Genomic DNA, 16,830 nt, shown 5'->3' on the forward strand with positions numbered 1-16,830 from the left:
AGGGACACACAGCATTAAGGTTTTTATAATGCATTCTGCAGAGTTCTTTTTAAGTCTGTACAAATATCATTGAAAATATATGCATACATATACACCTCTGTTACTTTAATTAGTGCCTTACGAGAGCCCCTCAAGGAAGGGGTAGTAGCAACTCTCAGTATCCTTCCTTTATGATGAGCTTAATTTATTCAAAGTTACATCAGAATTTATTTGTAACTGTGAAACTAGACTTAGTTATTGAATAGACCCTCCCTAGGAACGTATGACATTAATAAAACCAACAAAACTTTGTTCAGTTTCCAATGATAGACACACTACAGACTCAATTATGGGCCATCCAGTTTAATGAAGGGAAGAAGTGATTGAACAAATATAGAGCAAACAGAATATGAAGTTTTATCCTCCATTAATATTAGTAACGGATAGTGTGGGCTCCAGTGCCTTCGAGATAGCTTGAGACCATCATCTCTGTGTCATGGGCAGGGGGATGTTCAGTCAGGGTGTCTTTCACTGTCACTGAGAAAAATTTCCATAATATATAATGATACCTACTGAAACTGATATGGGACATTTGGGTAATAAGGAATCCATTAGCATATTTTTCCAGAAGCCTTGACTACAAAATGAAGACAGTAGATTTGCACACTTTCAGCCATGAAGAAGTTGTTTGGATATTCATCCTTATGCCTAATGAAATAAGCTTATTTCATCTCTGCAGCTTCCCATATACCATTTTCCCACCTCTGTTTTATGTTTGGAAAGACTTTTAGAAATTGAAAGTCAAGTTAAAAAGTGAGTGACAACTTAAATGATATATGGAATATTTTGCTGACTTACAAGAGCATGCAGAATTAAATATGACCCAGTTCAAATGTTTATTTTAACGTGTATGTTGAGGTGGCGTTTTCAAGGTGCCAGAAGATGAGAATTCACCTTCCAGTGTGTGTTACCAGTTCTGTTCATTGCACAGAATCATCTTCATAAAACATACTGTTTTCTATGTTTCTCAATACTGTTTCTCAATTAGTTTGAAGAATTTCTCAGATACCTCTTAATATGTAGTGCTCCAATTCCAATCTTGCCATGTCCTGTACCAGTGACACAGCACACAGGAGTTTTATTTCTCTTTATTTCTCTGGGTTGTTCAGAACCCAATGAAAGAACAATGGAATGGGATCCAAGAGATCAGGGTTCTTGTCCCAGATTTACCATAAAATAATTGTGTCCTCTTGGGAAAATTATAGTCATTCTAGGTCCCTTTTCTTTACTTTGACAGAGCTGCACTAGATGACCCCAAATAATATAGCACTCTTTCGGTAGTCGCTTAGATGTTATTGGTATTCTGAAACAAATGACGACAATGACACATGGAGCTGTGCAACATCTCTGTAACTCTGTTGTCTTAGAGTTGCCTCCATTTGACAGATGATAAGATGACTGTGCATAGAAGTAGATGTTTGGAACCAGCGGTTCCAAAGTAAGTGGAGGTAAACCGCAAATTTCCTTCCTTCCTGAAGCTCACTTAGCCAAAACATAGGCTTCTGAATATTAAGCTGTAAAGCATATTATCAGTACATTTTAAAAGAAGCTATTCTTCTAGGATTTCCAATTAATAGCAGGAGGTTTTGAAATTCTTGAAAGATCATCTGATTTTGTGAGATTTGCAGCTCTATTTTCCTGTCAAGCAAGTTGTATTAGTGCCAGACAGTCATCTGAGCTTCTGGATGCTTCTCTGAACCTCTTGAAGTTTTCTTCTTGCTATCTGAAATTCATGCCAGATAAGCCTTTTTCTAGAGCATATGTACAGACTTGTGTATTTTTATATAGGAAAGCGATGCAGTGAGTCAAGTCGGGGGTTAAGCCCTCATTCTCAGAGTGGTATTGAGCTCCTGGTGAAATATAATCATCATTTCCTCAGAATCGGAAAGCAGTTATCTCAGGTGTATAATCCCATTAACTATTTATACATTTACATATGATACATGTATTTATTGTACCTACGAGGTGTGTTCTCTTTGGGAAGTACAAAGCTCTTTGAGACATAGGTTGTTCATTTTTTTATTTTCCCACAAATACTGTGACCCTTTGAGCAGGAAGGTCTATATTTTACTAACATCTAGAACCAGCAGTTAACAGGGTGCCTAAGATGTAGTCAATAAATATGAAATAGATATATGAACACATTTTTATGTAAGGGCCAGGACATGGACAAATAGAAATTTTTCGTTTTCAGTCACAAAGCAACAACAGACATAAAAATGATACAGACAACAAGTGCTACGGTCATTCAAAGAAGGCATAGAATAGATAGAAGGATCTCCTCTATGGCACAGGGAACTATACTCAATGTTTTGTAATAACATCTGTATGGGGCACCTGCTCCACACCAGGCCCTATGACAGGTGCTTACATACTTTCCCTCTCCCCCATCCTATGGGGAAAGTACCTCTGCTATAGATTTAACATTTGCCTCCCCCAAAATTCATATGTTGAAATCCTAACCCCCAAAGTGATGGTATCAGGAGGTGTGGCATTTGGGAGGTGATAAGGTCATGAGGGTAGAGCCCTCATGAACAAAATTAGTGCCCTCATAAAAGAGACCCCGCAGAGGTCCCTCGACCTTTCTGCCATGGCAGGTTACAGAGAAAACACGCCAACTGTGACCCAGGAAGAGGAGACTCACCGGACTGTGAATCTGCTCGCACCCTGATCTTAGACTTCCAACCTCCAGAACTATGAGAAATAAATTTCTGTTTTTCATAAGCTACCCAGACTCTGGTATTTTGTTATAGCAGTCCAAATGGATTACGATAACCTCTGTCCTTAGGTTTCAGACCCAGAAACTCAACTTTGTAGAGGTTACGAGGACCCTAAAGCCACTCAACCAGGCAGAGGCAGATTTGAAATTTAAGTCTCCAATTCCACATGTAAGTCTATCAGACCCTGCCTCCAGACATGACGTCATGAACAAGAGCTAATGCAACAAAGAGTTTACATGCAGCAAAACAATTAGCAAACAAAGTAAGAATATAGTAGACCGACTGTTTGGGTCACCCAACAGCCATTCACCACTCTTCCAGTTGAACAGAAGCCATGCCCCGTGGGCACATTCAGCCCTGCTGTTTTCACTTCCCAGATTTGAGGGGTAGGAAATTATTATCCCTCCTGGCCATCAGCACCCTGACCTCTACCACCCACCGGGCCAGCTTCAAGAACAGCTGGATCCACCTGTTCAAGTAAAACAGGTCTGCTCTCTGTGGTGTTGGCTTCTAGTTCCAGCAGCTCTCCCCACATGATAGCAAAGCTGGCTCCCAGCGGTTGCAAGCATGAATCCTACCAGCCTAGCAGTCCCAACAGATACCTTTTAAGTATTTTTTCCCCAAAGCTCCAGTTAAAAGTCCTAGGCTGATTCCAATTTGATCTGCTCTGGACAAACATTTTCTTTAGAACCTAGAAGGCTGCCAGACAAAATACAGGATGCCCGCCTCGTTAAAGCTGAACTTCAGATAAACAGTAATTGTTTTAGTAGAAGTATGTTGCATGCAATGTTGAAGACACCCTAAAAAGTCGTGGTTTTCACCTAAGGTTCAGCTTTAACTGAGCGCCCCGTGTGGGCTTTGCCGGCTGTGGTGGGCGCTGAGCGGGGTCGGCGGGGACGGGGGGGGGAGGGGAGGGGGGAGACGGTGACCCGAGCCGGGTTGTACACCCAGCCCGCAGCGTGCAGGGAGAGAGGGGCAGCCTCGTCTCCGCTGCAGGAGCTGAGACGGGGAGAAGGGGAGCGCCCCAAAAGGAAACCAGCTGCCCCTCCCAGGAGAGAGGAGATGGCTGTTCAGCAGCCAGAGACAGCAGAGGAGCCCGAGCACAGAAGCGGCGGCCTCTGAAGACGCGGTGCACATATTTCTGGTGTGCGAGGGGCACGCGGGCCGGTCCGTGGGAAAGAGGGGAGCCCGCGCCGGCCCCTCCACCTCCCGAGCCTGTGCGTTTCCCTAAAAGAGCAGCAGCTGTGCAAACTGACCGTTCACAGTTGTGATAAATCGCCTTAGGAAAGCACTTCGATTAAAGTCACATCTAAATAGAACGCAAGAAGTCACCCCTGAACAAATCAATTGCGAGAGGGGCAGCTCTGGGCGCGCACCCACCCCGCTGCTGTTTTGCTTTCCCCGCAGGACGAGGGCCGCTCACTGGGTCGCGGGGACAGCGCGCTGTCTCAGCTGGGGAAGAGGCGCTTCCTCGGGACACATACAAAACCCAAAGTGTGAAAGGAGGCCTTTATTCCATTCCTTTGGGGGATTTCTTAATGACGTAAAGCCCAACTTGGTTTTAGATCTGCCTGTCGTTTCCATGACAGAACCTTCCTGGGGGGTCCACCAGCAGCGGGGTGGCCAGGTGCCACAGGGCTGTGCTCTCCTTCCCAAGCCAGTTCATCTCCATCTGTAGCATTTTCAGAGAAACTCTCGGATAGGTTTTCTCCAACAGGTTCTTTTTCCTTCAGTTTATAAAGTCATTCTCCTGCACAAAATAAACGGCCTGAAGACATCACTGAGCCTCTTTTTCTCCCAGGGTCAGGGCCAGCACGGCCCCCAGACCACAGGGACGCAGGACCTCACAATGGGCTTCAGGTCTTCCCCTCCCCTCCCGCCCCTCCCACCCTGCCCTACCCCTCCCCTCCTCCTCTGCAGAAATCACATCCCTTTCTCCAGACTCCCCACTTCAGCTTGAATTCCAGCAGATCTTTACCCTGCCAGTTAGTAATTCAGGACTAATTAGGTGATTGCTTTCATTTATGGTAGCAGTTGGGGCGGGGGTGGGGGGGTGGGATGAAATGGCTTTGCCCCTATTCTTGTTGGAAAAATAAATCACACCCACTGTCACTTGAGATCTTATTTTGGCCCCCAATCAAGGAAATTAGCAGCGTGGTTCATTTCCCCAGCATTCACTCCTGAACAGACGGCAGTGCCCTGGAACATGGCTTAGAGCTGTGTGGTCAGTGCAATTGTTTGGGGCTGTTTGTGCCGACGGTGAGAGGAGATGCCTGTCTCCCAAAAGAAGAGTGGCCCTTGTCTTGCTTAGGCCAACGAGCTGCCCGGAGCGCTGCCCGCCTGGCTTCTGAGGAAGATGTACACCGCCATCTAGTGGATATGGGGGCTCACTGCAGTGTGCTCGCTCTCCCGCCTTTCCTTCTGGCCGGTAAGGACAAGCAATAATGCTTCTTGTAAATTCCTAAAAATAGGGAGGTCTCATTATATCACCAGGAGTGAAATGTTTGCCTCGATGTCTGTAATGAAAGTGCAACCCCATGTTTGCACAACGTCTGTCTTGTCAGTAGCCCTCTTTCATCCCGATGTTTAGGTCCAAGACAGGATTGTCATTGTCTGAGCAATGGGTATCTCTGTGAAGCTGGGTAGTTCTCCCCTGTCCCAAGTAGTGCGGGAGGAGACAGTCAGCACCTTCAGAGGCGCCTTCATCTCTGCAGCCTCGCCATCACTCCTCATCTCGCCCACAGCAAGCCCTATTCCAAAGTGCACAGGGTAGAGGCGTTCGAAAGTTGGCTTGTTCAACCAGGGGCATTGCCACTTCCCAGCGGGAGCCACAAACACACCCACATCCTAAGACTCTTTTCAGTCTTGGTGTTGAGGGGGTTCCCACTCTGTCCCCTGCCTACACACAAGTCAGCGTCTTTTTCCTTTCCACTCATTCTACCTACATGAAGAGCACGTTGATCTCCCCAGTTTTAACACAGGAACCATGATTTTCTTGGGTTTTGTGTACTGGGGGGCGGGGGAGATTGAGAGAGAGAGCAAGTACATCCCAATATGGAAGGGCTTGGGGCCGTGGTTCTCCATCAGGGGCAATTTTGCACACAGGAGACACTTGAAAGTGTCTTGGGACACTTTGGATGGTCACAGCTTACGCGACGCTAAATGTCCTTCCATCACAGGACAGGCCCACAGCAAAGAAGCATCCAACCCCACCCAGCAGTCGTGCTGAGGCTGAGAAAGCCTGGTTTAGGCTCGCAGATATCGCCCTCCAGCAAGCCGGTGAGAACACTGATTGTCCTCAAATGGGCCACACTGCAGAGGCTGTGGATAGATAATGCATCCTCTCCCAAGTCAGTACTGACCACCGTTTTTCTTCTTTTAGACTCTTCCATTTTAAACATAATTTAGCTGTCTCTTTTTTGTCCCTCTGCTCTGCTGAGAAGAGAAAGGATTGGAAAGGGGGAGGGGAAGGTGACAGAAAAGGAGGATTAGAGGCCTGATCTGTTTCTCCTGCAGAAGCTGGGCACATTCCTCTCTCACAAGCTTTGTGACCCAGCAGGGTACAATTAAAAGCACAACAATTTGCTTGTTATTCAAGTCAGACATTAGTCCCGGTAATGGCATGCTTGCTAGAGAGATGGATTTCCTTGTTTGGAGCTAAGCACAGGACTAGCTGAATTCTGCATGGAGAAATCTTGATTTGTTCAGGTCTTTCATGTTTTCTACAGAGAAGGGGTTATGTCTTCCTAAAGAGGGGCCTTGCTTAAAAAGCTACAAAAGTATAAGAAAAGGATTTAGGGCAGAGGGGCCTGTGGTTACGTAGCTGAGGGGTACAGGGAATTTCAGAGCCAAGGATTATTTAAAGCCATAAAGTTAAAAAAATAATTGGTTTAGGGACTCCCCTTGTGGTGCAGTGGTTAAGAATCCACCTGCCAGTGCAGGGGACATGGGTTCGAGCCCTGGTCCGGGAAGATCCCACATGCCACGGAGCAACTAAGCCCGTGCGCCACAACTACGGAGCCTGCACTCTAGAGCCCGCGAGCTACAACTACTGAGCCCAAGTGCCACAACTACTGAAACCCACGCGCCTAAAGCCCGTGCTCTGCAACAAGAGGAGCCACCCAATGAGAAGCCCGCGAACCGCAACGAAGAGTAGCCCCTGCTCACCGCAACTAGAGAAAGCCCGCGCGCAGCAACAAAGACCTAAGGCAGGCAAAAATAAAAATAAATAAATTTTTTAAAATTTATTTTAAAAATTAGTTTAGCACTACTGCATCCGTGCTGGCGAGTACGCTGTAAAGGCAATTAAGCATGAGCTAAAATTCATTTTACTTTGGCTAATTACTGCATGGATCCAGGAGAGGGAGAGGAAAGAAAACATGCCCCCTCCCTGGCAATCAGGGAGGACGTTGGCTTTGGTTTCTTTGCCTTATCGGCACGTTTATTAGTTGGGGTGCCCAGAATCCAGCTGTCACAAGGGCCTTATTAGTTAAAACACAGGAAAATTGTTCTCTCAAGGCAGAGCAGTGAATGCTCTGCTGTCCCAGTGACCAAGCAGAAGCCACTGTTAGTTTTAACACCATCGATTACTGTTAGCCAGAGAGGACATGACATACACAGTCCTGACTTCACCCATGTGCCTGCTGAGCCTGGGTCAGGGGCTCTCAACCCAGAGCAACTCTGCCGCCCTCCCCCCAGCTCCCCGCCCCCGGGACAATTGACAAGTTCAGGAGGCATTTCTGCTGTCACAGCTGGGGAAGGACTGCTGGCGTCCGCTGGGCGGAGGCCAGGGATACTGTAGGAGTATCCCACAATGCCCAGGACAGCCCACAGCAAAGAATTATCGGACACAAAATGTCACCAGTGGCAAAAGTAAGAGGTCCTGGTCTAGACAGAGGCAATTTCCTCTCCTTGAGTAGGTGAAGGTCTTCAGAATCTCCGCTTCCTCAAATACATAATGGACAAGTCATCAGATGACCATATTTCATGCTAACTAACACGCTTTTCTTCCCACTTTTCTACACTGGGTATTCATTCTCCCACTTCAGGAAATCGAGTGACACTAAGAAAAACTTGCCCTGGAAGGATGGTCCGCGGCGGCGAACCGAGACCCAAGTCGGTGCCCGCCCTCTCCTTCCCCGATTCACACACAGGCACCCAAGAGAGAAGACAGCGAGCTTCTCTGCAATCCCCCGGTTCGGAGTTTTGAGAACTTTTATTCCCTTCTCTGAGATTACCCACTCCTCCCTGCATGAAGCATGTTCAGTGAGTCATTTGTCCTGCAGCTTTACAGGAGTTAAGAGCCCGCAGCAGTGAGATATCCATTTCCTCCCTGGAGAATGAGGACTCCCCCTGAGGGAGGTTAATGCTCAGGACAGGAGCATCCCTGGAGCTGGTGACAGCCAAGGGGCTGTGACTCAGGACTGTCCCAGGCAGGCCATCAACTCTCTGGGAGAGCCTCAAGGATGTACTTAGCCTCCGTTTACAGGAGGTGAGGAGGGCAGAGTGCTGCAGACAGGGAGCGGGGCGGCCACACCCAGACTAAACCCTACCCGGCACCCTGCAAGGGACAGAAAACCTCTCCCCTCAGGTCCCACCAGCCCTGCTCTCCCATTCTGTGCACCCCTTTCAAATGCGTTTTTCTGCTTTGCCCCCTCCCATTCAATCCGTTCTAGGTACAGCAGTCACGGTGATCCTGGTAAGTCCCAAGTCAGATCGTGTTGCTCAGAGCTCAAAACCCTTCAGAGGCTCCCATCTGGATTCGAACAAAAGCAGTCTTCTCCCCCTCTCCCCCTCCCCATTCCTCTCTCTCTCTGTCTCTCTCTCTCTCTGTCTCTCTGTCTCTCTCTCTCTCTGACACACACACACACACACACACACACACACACACACACACATACACACACACACACACACACACACACACCGTCCCTCCCCTTCCCTCAAGCCCTTCCAGACACACTGGCACGCTGTCCCTGGCTGTTCCTAGCAGCTCCTTCCCCGTAGCCTCCTGCACTTACTATTCTCTCTGCCTAGAATGTTCTTTCTCTCCGTATCTACAGGGGCTGCTCTCTCCGGTCTGTCCACATGTCCCCTTCTAATTAGGGTAGCCCTCTTTCCCTTTGATGCTTTATTGTTCCTGTAACCTGCATCACCTGGTAACATGCTAAAAACTTCCATGCTTTCATTTGCGGGTCCTTCCCTACCCCACCTCTCACTCCCAGATTGCAAGGATCTCTGTATAATTTTTTCACAGCTGTCTATCTCGAGGACCAAGTACAGTGCCCGGCTCCAGCAAGCACTCAGATATTCGCTAAAGAAATTAGGAAATGGACCAGGCTACTTAGCTTCAGAAGCTCTTTCATGGAAGTTCCCATCCCCTCCGTACCAGTTCTCAGCTAGTTGACTGAAGACTAGCACCCTGACAATGAGACAGCTCTAAACTGTGAACGACAAAAATATTTACTGTGTCTCCGAGGGCCACTTGTGTTTGGTATTTTCTTGTTTTAATAATTTTTTAAATTAATTTTTAAATTTATTTATTTATTTATTTTTGGCTGCGTTGGGTCTTCGTTGCTGTGCGCAGGCTTTCTCTAGTTGCGGCGAGCGGGGGCTACTCCTCGTTGCGGTGTGCGGGCTTCTCACAGTGGTGGCTTCTCTTGTTGAGGAGCACAGGCTCTAGGTGCATGCACTTCAGTAGTTGTGGCACACGGGCTTCAGTAGCTGTGGCTCGCAGGCTCTAGAGTGCAGGCTCAGTAGTTGTGGTGCACGGGCTTAGTTGTTCCGCGACATGTGGGATCTTCCCGGACCAGGGCTCGAACCCGTGTCCCCTGCATTGGCAGGCGGGTTCTTAACCACTGCGCCACCAGGGAAGTCCATGTTTTGTTTTTATTTGTAGTGAAATGCACATAAAATTGTATCATCGTATCATTTATGAGTGTAGAGTTTAGAAACGTTCAGGACATTCACGTTGTATGGCAGCCAATCTCCAGAACTCTTTTCTTCTGGAAAAACTGGAACTCTCTGCCCTCCAGCAACCGCTACCCCCAGCCCCTGGCACCCACCATTCGACATTCTGTCTGTATGAACTTGACCACTCTAGGTGCCTCATACAAGTGGAATCGAGAGCATTTGTCTTTCTGTGACTGGTAGGTTAGCATCATGTCCTCAAGATTCATCCATGTTGTAGCCTGTGTCAGAACTTCCTCTTTAAGGCTGAATAATATTCTGTTGTGTATACATCCCGTTTTGCTTATCTATTCATCTGTCAGTGGGCAGTTGGGTTCCTTCCACATTTTAGTTATTGTGAACAATGCTGCTATGAACATAGGTATACAAAGTATCTTGCAAAACCTGCTTTCAGTTATGTTGGGTATATACCCAGAAGTGGAACTGGACCATATGGTAATCCTACTTTTAATTTTGAGGAACCACCATAATATTTTGCACAATGGCTGTACCATTTTACATTCTCACCAGTAGTGCACAGGGCTCCAATTTCCTACATCCTCATTAACCCTTGTTATTTTTTGTTTTCACAGTAGTCACCCTAATGTGTGTAAGGTGGTGTCTCACTGTAGTCTTGACTTGCATTTTCCTAATGATTGCTGATGCTGAGCATCTTTTGAGGTGTTTATGGGCCATTTATGTATCTTCTTAGCAGAAATGTCTAATCGAGTCCTTTGCCCATTTTTTAGCCAGGTTGTTTGCTTTGTGGTTGAGTTTTAGGAGTTCTCTGTACACTCTAGATATTAATCCCTTATCAGATATGTGATTTCCAAACATCTCCTCTCATTCTGCGATTGCCCTTTTCCTCTGTTGATAGGGTCTGGATGCACAGAGTTTTAAAAATTTTCTTGAAGTCAATTTCTCTATTTTCCTTTTGTTGCCTGTGCCTTCGGTGTCATATTCAAGAAATCATTGCCAAAATCTAATGCCATTAAATTGGGGGCACTTGTGCTTTTTAAAAGGACCTTTTAATGACAAGTTCCTCAGTTTGGGGAGTTCAGAGCCCTGAAACCTAACTATAAGTGTTCCCAATGCAGAACGTACATAAGAACCAGAGTGCTTAATCAACATTTCTGTTGGCAAGCAAGGTCCCAAGGAGCGTGTGGAAGCACAGCAGAAGTATCATGGAGGACTTTTAGGAATGTTCTCTGCCACCTTAGTTTCCTCCCTCTTTCTCCATATATCCCTCCCATTTTTCCTTCTTTCCTTCCTTTCAGATAACATGTCTGGGGCAGCATATGGTGAAGAAAATGCTTTTACCTCACTCCCCTATAACAACACTGACCACTCCATGAGCCTTGGAGAAACAATTTGCCTAATTTGGAGAGAAAAACTCCATTCAAGTCCTGCTGGGATGCAAGTTCAAATCTGCATGACCACAAACCCACGTTCATGGACACACTTGCCTCTATTGCTTTTTTAAGCTATAGGAATGCTGGATGAGGAATGTTGTCTGTTATTAACTAGCAAAACACGATCCCCCCTTTGAGCCTTCATGTCATTATCTATACGATGAAAATGGACAAGCACAGCACATTTCCAGTGTTACTTTTGAAATTTTCAGTGCTATCTTACATGAAAATAACATGAAGACACAGAAGCAAACCTGCCTGATTCCCCCTTATGCCTTGACTTCTTGGCCTGCAGAGAGGTCTCCAAGACCCTCCTTGGACGATCCAGGGTTCAGCCCAGCACTGAGCTAGACGACCACAGGCTCCCCTCCCAGCACAGTGAGTCTTTGCATGACTGTTTTGGGGTTTTTTTTTCCTAGACTCCCATTTCTTAAAAGTTTGAGAGCCAGTCACAGATCTCCATTTCACCCAAGGGCTGGCATGTCACGAGGTCACCAATATTTGTTTTATGTACTGCTAAGAGATTAAGGGGCAGTATAATTTCAGAGAAAAGTTAGGTTCCCTGGAAGTCAGGAACCCCAGCATCCTGCCCTTAAACACTCGAATGACCTTGAGCAATGAAAGGTCTCCAGACCTTCATTTCTCATCTTCAAATGAGAAGACAAATTGGACAACATCACTGTTTCCTAAAGTGTGGTGTGTACACCGCTGTGGAAAGTAAGCAATAGGTAGAAAAAAGTTAGGTGCTTTTATCTTATGTATATATCTATAAATACTTAAATAGCCTCTCAGCTGTACAGTATCTTAGCTATTATTGCTACAGCAAGGCTGAAGTCGGTGACACACACACAAGCAAGACCCAATGCTAGTACATGTGGTGAAGGTATCGCACCTTCAGGAATTGTCCTTTCCACCCAAACTGTCCAGAGAGATTGACACCGGTGAAATGGATCGCTAGTGTGGATCCTCATATACCAAATTCCCGTGAGCTTTGCTGAGAAGACCTCAGCAGTGCATCAAAGCATCCCTTTGATGCAATGTGAATAAGGTTTAAAACAGTTATTAATGTGGCTAGTAACTGACTGCAGTTTGGGAAATCCTACACTTGATTTCTTGGTTTCTTCCACGTCTAGCTGTCTTTGACGTGTGAGGTGCTTAGACGAAAGTCAGTGTGCTCTCTTCAGGTCAGTCTTAATCTATAACCTGTGTTATACATGTGCCTCATTAAGGACAAATTGCTAGTTCCAGATGGGGAATTTGGAGCAGGCTCTTTTTTCTCTAAATGAATGGGGCTCTACTCCAAGAACACAGACTTCACATATATGGGTATAAACACATACATACACCAAAGTCAAGTCACTTTCTATCCCTCTATTCACTGTTTAGGCCCTGAAGGTATTGTTTACAGCCGGACACTTGGCTTGCAGGGAAGAATCTCATCCACCTGAGATCTTAGGCACAGTGCCTCCAATCCCCTCCTCTCTTTCTGTTAAATTTCTGCAAAGGCAGGAAGTACCAGAGTGATGCAGAGGTTGGCTGGAAGGTTGAGAAGAGGCCCCAAAGATGTAGGGCTTAGGATGACCCTGAAGAAGAGATGGGGTTTGGGCAGTCGGCATGGAAGCTAGAGAAAATTCCAACTGGGCAAGGAAGGAGTGGGCACTATAAATGGGGGACAGGGAAAAGACTGGAACACAGGGTTTGGACTGGGAAGCAAAGAAGATGGTATAAGACAGGTTCAAGGGGTGGGTTAGAGAGAGCCTGATGGCCCACTAAATCTTTTAAGCTCCACTCTGTGCCACTCACATGCTACAAAAGGATTTATTTCAGTGTGAGGTAAGATGTAAGTGCTACTTTAAGAATTTAACTGAACCAAAATGACCTGGGGACCAGGATGCTAGTCTACTGTTATAGGTACTGTTCTCCTGGGGAAAAAAGCCAACATAAAATGGTGCATTAGTCTGTTTGGGCTGCCATAATAGAATACTAGAGACCGGAGGCTTGAACAACAGATATTTCCTTTCTCGCAGTTCTGGAATTTTGCAGTCTAAAATCAAGATGCCAGCAGAGTTGCTTTCTTCTGAGGCCTCTCTTCCTGGCTTGCAGACAGCTGCCTTCTCACTGAGTCCTCACATGGTCTTACCTGTGTGTGTGCATGGACAGAGAGAGGCCGCTGATGTCTCTATCTTCTTATAAGAACACGAGTCCAGTCTGATTAGGGCTTCACCATTATGACTTTATTTAACCTTAATTACCTCCTTAAAGACCCTATTTCCTAATACAGTCACATTAGAAGTGAGGGCTTAACTCAGGAATTGGCAGGGGCGGGGTGTTTCTGCCCTATGTGAGAGGGTTGGGAATGGCACAGAGCACATCCCGCTGAAGGCTGTGCCTGTGTTGCCCTTCCCACCTTTTCCAGTGGTAAGATATAGGCAGAGAGGGAAGAGCGTTCTAGAACAGGCTTCATGACTTGCTTCAGTTCAAACCTATTCAAACCCAAGGACAAGCATTCACTCTTGTGGACCAGCACAGCTTACCAGATTTTCAGGGGTTGGGGGAGAGTTTAAAGCCCAAATAAAGTGTTAATATCTCGTTGGCCAGGGGCACAAGCCGCCCACACAGTGTGGGCAGGTAGCTCCCTCAGCATCCAAACTCCCTCTGTGGGGAAATGAAACCCCCGGGGTCATTTGGAGGAAAGGTGCAGTTCCAATACACCCATACAAAGGGAGTAGCGTCATAAGATTTATTACTTTCAAAAATAGATAACTAATGAGAACCTACTGTATAGCACAGGGAACTCTACTCAATGCTCTGTGGTGACCTAAGTGAGAAAGAAATCTAAAAAGGAGGGGTATATGTATACGTGTAACTGATTCACTTTGCTGTACAGCAGAGACTAACACAACATTGTAAAGCAGCTATGCTCCAACAAAAATTAATTTAAAAAATAAAAAAAAATGATTTATTACTTATATATCCCAGAAGCAAAGGGACACAGTGAGCCGGGGGAAGGGCAGTCTTCCACCCCAGGTCACAAGCCAGCAGGAGCTAGAGCGGGGTAGCAAGCACCTAGTCCTTACAAGGTGATTGGGGCAGAGGCTACTAACTTTTCACAGGCTTAACTCTAAGTGGTTATTTTTTTTTTAACATCTTTATTGGAGTATAATTGCTTTACAATGGTGTGTTAGTTTCTGCTTAATAACAAAGTGAATCAGTTACACATATACATATGTTCCCATATCTCTTCTCTCTTGCGTCTCCCTCCCACCCTCCCTATCCCACCCCTCTAGATGGTCACAAAGCCCCAAGCTGATCTCCCTGTGCTATGCAGCTGCTTCCCACTAGCTATTTTACGTTTGGTAGTGTATATATGTCCATGCCACTCTCTCACTTTGTCACAGCTTACCCTTCCCCCTCCCCATATCCTCAAGTCCATTCTCTAGTAGGTTTGTGTCTTTATTCCTGTCTTACCCCTACGTTCTTCACGACCTTCTTTTTTTTTTCCCTTAGATTCCATATATATGTGTTAGCATACGATATTTGTTTTTCTCTTTCTGACTTACTTCACTCTGTAGAACAGACTCTAGGTCCATCCACCTCACTACAAATAACTCAATTTCGTTTCTTTTTATGGCTGAGTAATATTCCATTGTATATATGTGCCACATCTTCTTTATCCATTCATCTGTTGATGGACACTTAGGTTGCTTCCATGTCTTGGCTATTGTAAATAGAGCTGCAATGAACATTTTGGTACATGACTCTTTTTGAATTATGGTTTTCTCAGGGTATATGCCCAGTAGTGGGATTGCTGGGTCGTATGGTAGTTCTATCTGTAGTTTTTTAAGGAACCTCCATACTGTTCTCCATAGTGGCTGTATCAATTTACATTAAAAACTTTTATTTAAAACCCGCTTAGCTCTAAATTTTTAAAAAATTTTATTTATTTATGTTTTTTGGCCACACAGTGTGGCATGCAGAACTTCCGTGACCAGGGGTCGAACCCATGCCCGCTGCAGTGGAAGCTCAGAGTCTTAACCACTGGACCACCAGGGAAGCCCACTCAGTGGTTATATTAAAAGGTTCCACCGGGGAAGGCAAAGCAGGAACCTGTGGGGATACCCTAAACCTATCTAAAAGTCCAGACTCTGAACTTTTGGTGTTAGTAGGGTCACCATACTGTAAAATGCCTCGGCAGCCACTCAGAAAAACAAAATTTTTTCCTCAAAGTTGTTTTTCTCATCACACCTTTCTAGTTTTGACCCTCTTGCATTATTATCCTAGCTAGGACAGGAGGTGACATGATGCAGCTGCAGGAAGGGCTTGGGGGAAAAAAGCTCAGTGAGGGCAGCCTGGAGCAGAGTAAGATAGATCCTGGGTGAAATCCCAGCTTCACCACTAGCTGTGTGACCTTGGGCAAGTGACCTCACCTCTCTGAGCTTCCATTAAAAAAAAATTTCCATTATCAAAAATTTTAAACAGAAAAATAGAAAGAGAATACAATGAACACTTATACATCCGCCCAGATTCAACAAGTCTAAACTCTGCCATATTTGCTTCAACTAAGCCACTTTAAAGTAAATTACAAACGCTAAGGACCATCGTCCCTAAATACTTTAGCATTTGTGTCCAACAAAAGAGAACATTTTCCCCATAACCACAAAACTATTACGCCTCAAAAAAACAGTTCCCTGGGACTTCCCTGGCGGTCCGGTGGTAAAGAATCCACCTTCCAATGCAGGGGACTCGGGTTCGATCCCTGGTCAGGGAACGAAGATCCCACATGCTGCAGGGCAACTAAGCCCACGTGCCACAACTACTGAGCTCCCACGCCTCAACTAGAGAGCCCGTGTGCCGCAAACTACAAAGCCCACACACCCTGGAACCCACGCGCCACAACTAGGGAGAGAAAACCCGCACGCCACAACTAGAGAGAAGCCCGAGCCCACACGCTGCAACAAAAGATCCCGCATTGCCACAACTAAGACCTGACGCAGCCAAGAAAATAAAAAAATAAAATAAATAAATATTAAAAAAACAATTCCCTTATATATATATATTATTTAATATTCTGGCCATATTGAAATTTCCCCAATTGTTCCCAAATTATATTTTACAGATGGTCCATTCACACCAAGATCCAATCAGAGACCTTGCATTGCGTTTGGTCATTATGGATCTTAAATCACTGAGTTCCCATTCTGCTCATCTGTAAAATGGGAAAAGAATAATACACACCTCACAGGGTACACAAATTAGACATAATACATGTTAAGGGGTTAGGCTAGTGCATCCAAAAAAGTACACTATTATTATTAGCTTCCTTACTGGACTTGTTCTGCTCAAGGCAGCAGTGCATTGGGATGGAGTGTCTTGAGATGTCAATAGCATGGGCTAGAGATAATGAGGCAACAGGTCCCAGCATCCTCAGGGATGTAGACCCACAAGCTGCATTTTGCCCAGCCCTGGCCTGGGGATGGAGGGAACCAGTCTCACCTTGACCACCTTCAGCACCCCCGATTCCTGGTCCAGCCCATGCTCCCCCTGGAAGCTCTGCTCCCTCAGGAACTGCTCCACGGTCTGCACAGTCTCCAACACCTCTTTTTTCCACTTCTGGCTGGGATGCAGGCAGTGAGCCACGAAGGAGTTCAGCCTGGAAGCTGGGGTGACAAAGAGCTCCGGGGGCACTGCCATCTCTGTCTTGAGAGTACCAC

The 16,830-nt window shown here is 45.9% G+C and overlaps 1 protein-coding gene across 1 annotated transcript in view; it reads right to left on the reverse strand.

The window, feature by feature from the left end:
* Positions 1 to 265: 265 nt before the first annotated feature.
* The window catches only part of LOC307181156 (uncharacterized protein), a 30,030-nt gene continuing 13,465 nt past the window's right edge, over positions 266 to 16,830 (reverse strand). The window contains exon 2 of the mRNA XM_079946597.1: positions 266 to 16,776. The gene's annotated coding sequence lies outside the window, so the exon portion shown is untranslated. The remainder of the gene's footprint in view (positions 16,777 to 16,830) is intronic.

Source organism: Stenella coeruleoalba, assembly GCF_951394435.1.
Source record: "Stenella coeruleoalba genome assembly, contig: scaffold_404, whole genome shotgun sequence".
Taxonomy (NCBI): domain Eukaryota; kingdom Metazoa; phylum Chordata; class Mammalia; order Artiodactyla; family Delphinidae; genus Stenella; species Stenella coeruleoalba.